The sequence below is a fragment of the Sciurus carolinensis genome, chromosome 13 (genome assembly GCF_902686445.1).
Source record: "Sciurus carolinensis chromosome 13, mSciCar1.2, whole genome shotgun sequence".
Lineage (NCBI taxonomy): Eukaryota > Metazoa > Chordata > Mammalia > Rodentia > Sciuridae > Sciurus > Sciurus carolinensis.
The window spans coordinates 19,540,040-19,550,909 of record NC_062225.1 but is presented as its reverse complement, the minus strand read 5'-3'; the positions used below and the strand labels follow the sequence as shown (position 1 = coordinate 19,550,909).

At 35.8% G+C, this 10,870-nt stretch overlaps 1 pseudogene; it reads left to right on the top strand.

The window, feature by feature from the left end:
• Positions 1-7,267: 7,267 nt before the first annotated feature.
• LOC124963735 (10 kDa heat shock protein, mitochondrial-like) lies at positions 7,268-7,568 on the top strand (annotated as a pseudogene).
• The last annotated feature ends 3,302 nt before the right edge of the window (positions 7,569-10,870 follow it).

Here is a 10,870-nt window from a genome sequence, read left to right as displayed (position 1 = left end):
CAGTTTCCCATCCATTTATATTTGCCAAAGTTTCCTAGAGCGTGTAACTGGGTTTCCTTGAGAGGTGGACAGAGGGGGTTTGGGGGTGAGAAGGCTTGAGCGAGCCTGGCAGTTACAGTGTCTTTTAGACTTTGAGACCCAAAGGCCTCTTAAGAGAACCTGTGTTTCTTCTCCGGAGAAAGCGACGCACCGAAGAGTAGGAAATGGGGCTTGAGCAAGCTCACTTCATGCTCAACAAAGCCTAACATCATTTTAGTGTACAATTTGAGTTATGTGTGTGCTTTTAATAAACCGATCCTTACAAAAAAATAAATAGATTTGTTCTGCTTAAACTGGCATACAAAGCGCTTGGAGGGGGAAAAAAAAAAAGAATCTCTAACACCTCTTGGGGATTTGGAAGGTAACTTCACACTCCAGCTTCAAGTCGGGAATGTGTGATAACACTTTGACAGGAGTAAGTGAATTCTGTCCCAGACCTTGGGAGTCCTCCTGAGCCTGGATCGCAGAGGTGGGAGTCTGAAGGCCAGGAGCTTCCCGCCCAGCAGGGGGTAGCCAAGCGCCGGTAACTGGAAAGGAATTCAACTCTCAGGATCCCTCCCGCCCGCCCGCCAGCAGCACAACTCTGGGATTCTAGAAGTAGAGCTTAGATTTCCCTCACCAACGCTTAGATTATTTGCTCCAAAAGGAGCCACTCCCCTGGGGCCTTCACCTGAGAGCTGGAACCTATGTGATAAGAGCCTTTGGAAAGGGATCCAAGAAAGAGGTGGTGGGGGAGTCCATTTACCTGCCCCAGGCTGGGAATGAAAATGGGTGGTTTGGAGGGCAAGTTTTACTTTCCCTTTTCTTTCTTTTTCCTCTCTCTGTGGGCAGAGTTCCCTGGGGAAGGATGGACAGACAGACTGGTCCAGCTAGCTGCCCTGGCTCCGTGGGTGTATGTTTGGCGACCAGGGAGTCTAGGGACAGAGTCCCCACCACCTTCCCTGAGAGAACTTGGAAGGCTGCAGGTGAGCCCCAGCACAGCTGGTCAGAGGCTGAGGCCGGGGTGGAGGAGACTCAGGGGTGACTGCAGGGTTGCTGGGGGAGAAAGAAATGCCAAGCCAAGAATTCTCCTGGAGGAAGGAGGAGGGAGGGAGGGGAGCTGGGGACAGGTCACTGTAGGAAAACTGTTCAGAAGGCAGTCCCTGCTCCTCAGTGTCTGCCTTAACAGGAGCTGGAGCCTGCATCACTGCCCGGACACCCAGAACGTTTGGGCCCCAGGTTTACCCAACAGCGTCACCTTGTTCCTTTCTATTCAGGCCATTTTCGGTTGCTACTGCTTTTCTTTGTTCTGTCTTTTCCCAGTGCAGTGAACCCTTACATTATGGGTTTCTGTTGTAGTTCTAACCTCTAATACACAACCATTACATCTTATCTCGTCTTCTAAATTACTCTAAAATCCAATTATAAAACCCTCTCTCCTTCAGGAGCACACACAACTTGCCACATTACTGAAATGCTGGGCCTCTCTTTTGTTTTTCTAAATTAATAATAACTACCATTTTCCGTCTGCTCTTACCATGGGACTCTGTTATAGCACCACACAGCTTTCCCACATGCATATTATGATTCTTTTTGTATCTTTGTTGGGCTGCGAAAGAGCTAAGGATGATTTTCCAAATATTCATAAAAGATCTGTCAGTTGGTATCAGTACATTTGAAATTCTACCATCCTTAAAGAAGAAAGCATTTTAAAGTCAGTTGAAATTAAAATTAAATCTGTTAAAATTTCCCAATGCTTTCGCTTTTCAATGTAAAAAGAAACCCACCACTTTCAAGGTTTTAAAGTGTTCGAGTGGATTTTTTCTGTTAGTTAAAATTCTAACGGATTGAAAACTCTTAGTCCTTTAGAGGTCTTAAAGGCACAAGTGAGTTTTAATCCAAAAGTCATTGTGAGTTTCTTGAATTGAAAGGAGGGAAGTTTTAAAGACCAACTCAACTTCTATAAATTATAAAAATATTTCAGTAAAAATGAACATACCAAAATCATTTTAGGGAAAACTTCAAAACTGCTGAGAATATCCACAAATACTTTTTCTAACAGAGATATTAGAGGTGTTTATAATACAATGTTGGTCTTAGGAAAATATGGTAAATTCAAGTCTGTTTTAGAAAAAGAAGGCTGACTTTTCTAAGTGTTTTATAATCGCAAGCATGTAGTTGAATCGTGATTGCTTTTCTTACTTCCAAATTCTTTTAGTCTTGTGGAATAATGCCTGTGCTATACCTAAGGCATCCGATTATGCAATTAACAAAATATGCTTGAAGTGCAATTATTTAAAATGTGGATACAGTTAAAGATCCATACTCCTTTTAACTTCACAAACTTGGGTGTGTTCAGCAGAGTTCTTCATTGTAAAGTTCGTACTCGTGAGTTCATTCCCAAGCTCAGGCTTTGGCTGTTTAGGTTAAATATATTACCAAACATTGAGAAGATTGGGAAGGTCTGAAAGTACACATTAAGTTTCAAACAAGAATTTAAATAATAACATCTCTCTTTAGGTATTTTGGATATTTATTATGCCTGAAGTTGAATCTTTATCTCTATAAATATTAAAACATTTAAAGCCAGTTTTTTTTTTAATAAATCAGCTCTACTGAAGAGTTTTCAGAGACCAAAGTGGAGTCCAAGGGAGAAGATGGACAGCATGTACTTGGAATGTATAGGCTAAGTGGGATGGGCCGCAGACATACTGATCACAAAATACTGCTTTCAGTTCATAATAATATAAGATATAGGGAAATCTCATTGTTATCATGAGCAGCAACTCAGGGAAATGGAGATCAGAAGAAAAGAAATCACAAATTATATAAAAAGCAAAAGTTGTAGTTTTTCATTCTTACAGAAATTATATGTTACAGTAATTATATATCACAGTAATTATACATGTGCAAATATAGACTACATGTTGTATGTTTTTAGTTGTATTGAACAAATATACTCTATTATAATCTTAATTTAATTATGATGGAAGCATAATACTATTATTTAACAAATGTACCTACATTTCCCCTCCTCCTTTTCTCTTTCCTCTTTTTAACTCTTTCTTTTCATTTTTTTTTTTTTGTTTTTGTTTTTGTTTTTCACTTTTCAATGAAAAGTAGAATACATGGCCAGGGTTCATGTTTTCTTGCACCTTTAAATTTTCAATGTTATTTTTCTCAGCCTAACAGTCACTATTCGTTCTGTTGGATAGAATCTCTCACAACTTACACATTAGTTCAAAATTCAAATGTTTTAGGTATTGACATGATCCACTGTGCTTAGAAATATATATGCTCAAGCATTCTACTAGTAAGTTCTTTGAGCTTCTCTTATCTTTCATACCTAATTTTTAATGAGTTTCTAACAAATAAATCAACTTTTTACCATTTTGATAAAGCAGACTCAAATCTACACAAGTCAAATATAGGGGTGGTCTTTGTAGAATTGATTTTCTTTTTCTAAAATCCAGAGTGAATTTTTTTTTTTACCATGTGTGAGTATGCATAGCAAACTTCAAAAGAAACATTTAAATGGATATTGATTTTGCATATAATTTGGTGCTTCTTTTTTTTAAGGAAGTCTTAAGATTTTTCCAGTTCACTGGCAGATGAACATATGGACTATGTGATCTCTATATTCTTTAAAATAATCTATTACAACTATTAAACAAATCACAAGTGACTGTATGATACATGACATTTAAAAAATAGTATCTTGAAGCTAAACCACCGTTTCCTAATTTATAAGTCACCCTAACAGGTCTTTAAGGCTTTTTGTCGATTTGGAGATAGACCAGGTCTTGGGCCACAAGAGTACCATTTAGGGTGCAGTAGAAATACAATAAATTATTCTTTAGTGCCCCAGAGCCCTGAAGAGTACACACAGCTTCCAGGAAAACGAAACACCTGGTGAGTAACTCAGACAGGAGGATGGACTGATTGAATGTGTCACAAGCATGTCTCAATTGTGATTTTAAAGATCAAGATGCGACAGTGCTTCAGGTCCTCTCCTCTCTTCTCCTCCATGTTTCCAGGGGACTGAGCCCCTCCCTGCAGTGTTGAAGCACTGGAGATTATTATGGTCTTAAAAGCAAAAGCCTGTAATTTAAAGTCATAACACCACCTTTAAAATGGAGATTGAAATACAGTAATATAAAATACATAAGGCATCAAGATGTAGCAAATGTCTCCTCCCATTAGATTTCTATATTTACAAGGGGGTAGTAATATGAAGTTTATTTTCCATATTGATTGTGTAGCTTCTCCATTTAAAACTGAGCAAGTGCTCCACAAGACCCAAATGCTTTTAATGCCTACTAAAGAAAACTTCCTTGTCCTAAATGATAAGTTAAAATAAAATAAAAGTTAAAAGCTTAGAAAATAAGGTTCCAACTTTTTAAGATAACAAATATTACTTAGAAAACAGTATTTCAATCAGTTAGATATAAATGAACATATGGATTGTATTTCCCTTAGTATACCCTTAGTTTACCGTGACATTAAAAAAAAAAAAAAATTAGTGCTAAGTACACAAAGAATCCTCATTGCCAGATACTTATTTGGAAACAAAGGAGCTCAAACATTTAGCAAACTCAAAGCATCCTTTTCCCTACCTTTAAAAATTATGTTTTTGTATTTATTTTGTTTGACATTTCAAAGCTTTTTCATGATCCTATATATTGATTTGGAAATACCAGTTTTAAATATTAAACTATGGTAAAATAAATTTTTTAAATTATTCAACGGTGAAAAAGAAAAACAGTTCTATAGGGAAAATGATTCTACTTTTACAAAGAAGAAAATGTCACAGGGCCTTTGAATTGGTGGGGGAGGAGGGATATCCTTGCCATGGTACCTATTGGAAATTACTAGAAATAAATCTTTTTTTTTTTTTCTTGAAATAAAGTTCAAGGTAACATTTAAGTGAATAATTATTTACCATTTTGTTAAATGCTGGCGTGGATGGTGGGCATCATCTATTAGTACTAATGCTTTTTCTGCTTAGAATGGCTCATTAGTTTCTTTGTAGGCTGCACTGGTTTTAAGATTCAAATTCAAAATCTCCTCTGATTTTGCTGTTCCGTTTCTGGCAGCCGGCCAGGAGCAGATATGCATAATATTTCACTGTTAGACCTTGCAAACATTATATCCTGCTGTGCTAAAGAAAACATTGTGTTTCTTACCACATGAAAATAATCCATCACTTTTCAATCAGCACACAAAAAAAGCTCTACCTGTTTTTTCCATCAGACTCAAGAAAAATTAATGGCCCCAATGTGAAAGGTGGACCCTCCATACATGATCCATTAAAGTACAAACTAATCAAAATATATCTAGCATCTGATTTGCTAAGCAAGATGGAACAAAAGAGGTGTGATGAAAAAAATAGATCCTTCTAAGACCCATACAACCTTATTCTATCAGTATTAACCTTATTTATTTTAAATATGGGAGGACATAAATAAAAGATCATGAAACGAATCCATTGAATTCAATCAATTCAAGTAGACACTATTTATCTAAAAGAGATGACTAAGGACACCTACTGTGGACTGGAGGAAAATTTTAAAACTGACATGTTTTAAAAAAAATAAAGAAAGGTTATGAATTCCTCCAGGGGGGGTCACAAGACGATATAATATATTAAAGTCAAAGTTTTCTTTGGGAGTGAAAAATACCAGTATTTTGTCAACACGTACATGCCTTTAAAAATAATTTCAGGCCTTTTGCAATGCTGATGTCATAGCTAATTTTGAGTGAGACACAAGAGCTCTATACTTTTTGCAGCTATATTCTAATCAGAAAGATTAGCAGTTATCTCAAAGGAGACCCCATTAAAAATCCATTTGACAACTTTTTACAACTTCCATTGGAGTTGCTTAGATTTCTTTATTACCATTGAATTTGGGGAGTTTTTTCAATCTCTCTCTCTCCTCTCCCTACTCAATCTATTTTGGCATGATCGTCTCTTATAATTTAATGCACTTAGTAAAAGCACATTAATAAAAATGTAGATAATAGAATATAAAGCTAATGCTTAGAAGGTATACTGGTAACTGATTTTTTTCACACAATATATGATTATTTTGTGTCTTAAAACTTTACATTTAGAACTAATATTCTGGTTTCTTTTTTCTTTTGTTTCCATCTCCAATTCATGCTGAAGAAGTCCTAAGGTTGGTCTCCCTAAAGCATAACTGTGTTTATATTGCTTCTCAGTTACAGAGTTTCCCTTTTGTTGATTTACATTGAAAGAGAGAATAGAGTTTTAGAGTTGGAAAGTTAAAAAACCCACCATTTTGCATGAGAAAACTGAAGCTCAGAGATCTAGGTGCTTTATCCAGGGACACTTAGTTTGGAATGATAGTTGAAACATAAGGAACCCCTGTCCAGTAGTTTCTCCACTACTCCAGTGGTTCTTTCCTACAGTAGTGCTTCTCAAACTATAATCTGTGTGCAGATGACCTGGAGATCTTATGAAAATATAGACTCTGATTTCAGTAAGTCTGGGGTTGGGCAGCAAGTCCACATTTCTAACAAAGTTCTAGGGCATACTGATGCTGGCTTTTGCAGAGCACCCTTGAGGAACTCTGTCAAATTGTCAGATTGGTATTAAGGTCCTTTGAAGTCTAATCCTGTCTTCCATTGACCTGTATGTGCACTAGGTCTGATTACTTAGAGTATTCACTCACCTATTGAGTATGCTTTGAGTGTCCTAATTTTATCCTCTTTATGTATTCATTTACTCTGCCTCTTTTCACTTCCTTGCAACTGAATGTCTACTCTTTTCATTTGCTTTTTTTTTTTTTTTTTTTTTTTTCAGTAACAAACTTAATTCCCAACTTCTTCATGAAGACTTTCTTGGGATCAAATATAAAATGAGCTTTCCTTCTTCTGATCATGTCTATCCCTCCTTAGGGGTTTAGTAGGTTGATAACTACTTGTTGAACAGAACAACAAAACAAATACATAACTGGGCAAAATGGCAGACTTAAGTTGTAGGAGAGAGAAAATGAAATTTTGGGTCTTTGTGGAAAATCTGTGGAATTAATAAGATGTTCTTCTCCTTTTCTTTTTACTACATATTATGCTTGAAAATAATTCTGAGCCAATTACAGAAAAGGAAGCTTAGAAGTTTGTGGATTGTCCTAAGTCAAGGGTCATATAACTTATTCATAAAGTCCTAGGTAGTAAATGTTATGGCCAAGGGTCATACTGTGGGTCTCCTTGTGGTGTGGTAAGAGTCATGTGAGGACAAGCATTTAGAAAGTTTCTTCCACTCTTTGACCAAGTATTGGTTGAAAGGAATGCAGCCAAAACTGTAACTGGAGGAGGCATTATGCTTCCAGAAAAATCTCAAGAAAAAGTATTATAAACAACAGTAGTAGCTGTGAGATTAGGCTCTAAAAGAAATAATGGAGAGATTCAACCAGTTAGTGTGAAAGTTGGAGAATAAAGTTCTCCCGGAATATGGAGACACCAAAGTAGAAGACAAACATTATTTCTTATTTAGAGATAGTGACATTCTTGGAAAGTATGTAGACTGAAATAAATCACTGTTGAAAGGACATGATACAAAACCACCCATTCCAGTGAAGTTCTGAAATCTTTCATCTTGTAAATAATTTCCATGTCTCTCTTTTATGATAAATTGACGATAATCTAAAGTAATGGCATTCATTGTCTCTATAGTTTCCTTGTATTTGTATAAACATTTCCAAACAAAATATGTAAAGGAGAAAAAAATATTAAAGCAATGGCAGACCATATGATCTCCATAGCCATTAAGCACCTCTACCACTGTAGCAGGAAAGGAGCCTTTGGCAGTATGTGAAAAAATGGATATGCTAAGTGTTCAATAATACTTCATTTACAAAAAGAGGCAGCTGCCAGATTTAGCCTCCTGTAGTAATTTATCAATTGTTATAATAGATTGTGCCCTGATATATTCTAAACAAAGACAGAGAGGAATTATTGAATCCGCAGTTGTTAATTGTAGCTTAATAAACTCTACGATAGGAAGCAAATCTGAGGAACTGGGTTAGGCCAGACCAGGGAAGAGAGAACTAGGGCAAAGCAAGGAATCTAACTGATTTTTCATAAAATTACCATTTATGGAAACCTTCCAAATCATATGTTACTCATATCCAATCTCAATTTTCAAAATGCTGCTACCTAGCTACAAAGGTGTGGCATGTGGGTCATACCATTGGCAGCACCCTACTTGTTAGAAATGCATGAACCCCATCCTTAGCTTTGCAGAGTTAGCATTAGCAGAGTCTACATTTCAACATTTTCAGTTGATGCATTTTATAATGTGAGCTCTCTGAAAGTGGTATGTCAATCATCTGCATCAAAATTATATCAGGGCTAGTGACAATGTGAATTCTGGGCCAATCCTAGATTGATTTCATCAGTGCCACTGCAGGTAAGACCACGAATTTTAGAAATTTAAATCTATCCTGAAACTCGAAAACTGTCAACCAGGAACAAGATTGCCACTAGTTGTTTCCATTCTGTGTCTTTTATCATGACTCCCCAGCTTCATTTTTCTTCATCAACTCTACTTCATCTGTTTGATAATCTCTTAACAGTTTTCTTTTTCCAGTTCTGAGTTTGTTTTTCTTAACATGAAAGTAGCATTCAATTTTTGTTAATTTTTTGTGAGCATAACATACAAAATGACATGACAACTATTTTAATGTCTTACCAGATGGTACAAAGTACCTCTTGTGGAGGATACTGAGGCTGTTTGGGAGAAAATTTGGATAAGTCATTTGGAGTACAGAAGGTTGTGAAGGCAAGTTCAAAGATTATGGCCATTATAATGCTTTCTGAGGATGAGGAGATCTTTCAACTGTGTGGCTTTTAAAATATTGTCTTTTTTTTTTTTTTTACTTTAGAATAAACAAGTTTGGGGTAAAGGTGAATTGCTCTGTAAATCTGCATACTTTTTTCTACTTTTCTTCCACACAGTGCTGGTTCTGTAAAAAAAAGTAATCTCAGTTTTATTAAGTGGACAGGATTTTGGAGGGCAAAAAAAAGTCTCATGATTTTGGAATGTGTGCTATAAAGTGCCTTCTTTGATACCCCTACAACCTCTTAAGCAAAGTCTCCAGTGCTTACAATGAGTCTTCTTACTGGATTTGTTTGAGGTAAGGAACAGAGTGGAAGGAGAAAGGATGCTTGAAGGTGACCTGTGGTGGATGTGCTGGGCAGAACGTTAGAGGATGAGAGAACAGTGGGCATCAAGGTGACATCAACTTCTGGTGAGAAGATGAGGGCTTCCCCAGGGCTTCTGCTATGACTTTGCACATTTTAAGATGAACTTTACTTCAAAATCATCTCCTCCTGGTCCTGTTCTCAGAGATTCTTGTTCATTTGGATAAGAGTAAGACCCAGACAAGGACTTTATTTTTCAAGATCCAAGTGAATGTAAAATGTGCAGCCAAGACCAAGAGCTCACGTGGAGAATCTAACCTAACCCAGGCACTGTGACAAGCAAAGTAAAGTATAAACAGATGCAAATTCTTTCACTTTTTAAAAAATTTCTCCCCCTCCTCCTCCTCCTCTTCTTTTTTCTCTTTTTCTCTCTCCCTCCCTCTTACCCTCTCCTTCTTTCATCACTAAGTTGTTTTTAAACTATTGTCCTTCTATAAGCACTCAATAAACGTGTTGAGTTCCTAACACAGAGAGAACACCATTAAGCTAATCAATCAGTGCAGATTCTTCTAATTTATTATAATCTCCTTGCTTCTTGATTATTAAAGAATATTCATGGATAATATAAATTTAATAGTAACATATTATAAATATATGTGCATCTGATTTGACAGTTTTATGAATATGTATCAGTCTACCTTAGGTTTAAATGGTTTTTCTTTTCCGAGTTAGAAAATTTCTCAGAAACCATTATTTTTCAAGACTATTTTTACTATGTCTGAATTCTAGGGCTTGGGATATTTTGAAAAAAAAAATAGTACATTAAAAATGTAGATGTATTTCCAGTAAAAATTGTTAAATTTCTCTCTGATATTTCATATCTCAGCATCATCATAAAAGTCACAGAAATTTTTGAAGAAAGGTCAGGTGAGGTTAATGAGGTCAAAGACAGGTTGTGTCCACTATATAAAGGATTCGGTAATAGCATGATTCTGGAGCATCAGCATCAAGTCAGAAAAACTATCTAGGACTAACTAACTCTGCTAAGCTGAAATGTTAGGTTGGAAGTAATAGGGGATTAAAGTTGGATTCTCCAGAAAGCTCTTTCCTCATAGTCCCTTTTAAAGTTGGAGAGAAAATTAGAAAATAACCAAAGTTCTTAATTTAACTTAACATTTATCTAGTCTGGTTATTTGATAGATTCTGAGCAACCAAGAGTTTACTACAGCATATTTACACAGTTGTGTTTTTATTCATATGGTTGTTGAGTAAAATCTTTTCCATATAGTTATGTCTACATCTCAATAAAGACATTGGTTTTGTGAGTCTTAACTTTTTACATAATAATAGCCTGAAATTAAAAATGTGTATATATGTGTGCATGTGTGTGTGTGTGTGTGTGTGTGTGTGTGTATGCTCCCATTTATATGTTCCCCAGAAATTAATGTACTATGTTGTAACTGTTTCACACCAAAATCCATCCTAACCAGTCCCTTTACCATAGGTAGCATGTTCAAAAAATTTAAGATAAGTGATATATTTAGCTAAGAACTTCATTGAAGTGTAGTTGACATTCATAAAACATATATATATATATATGTTTATACAGTTAACCATATATATACTATATATAGTTACATATATATATATATAAAGTTTAGGCATATGTACATGTCCATGAAACCAT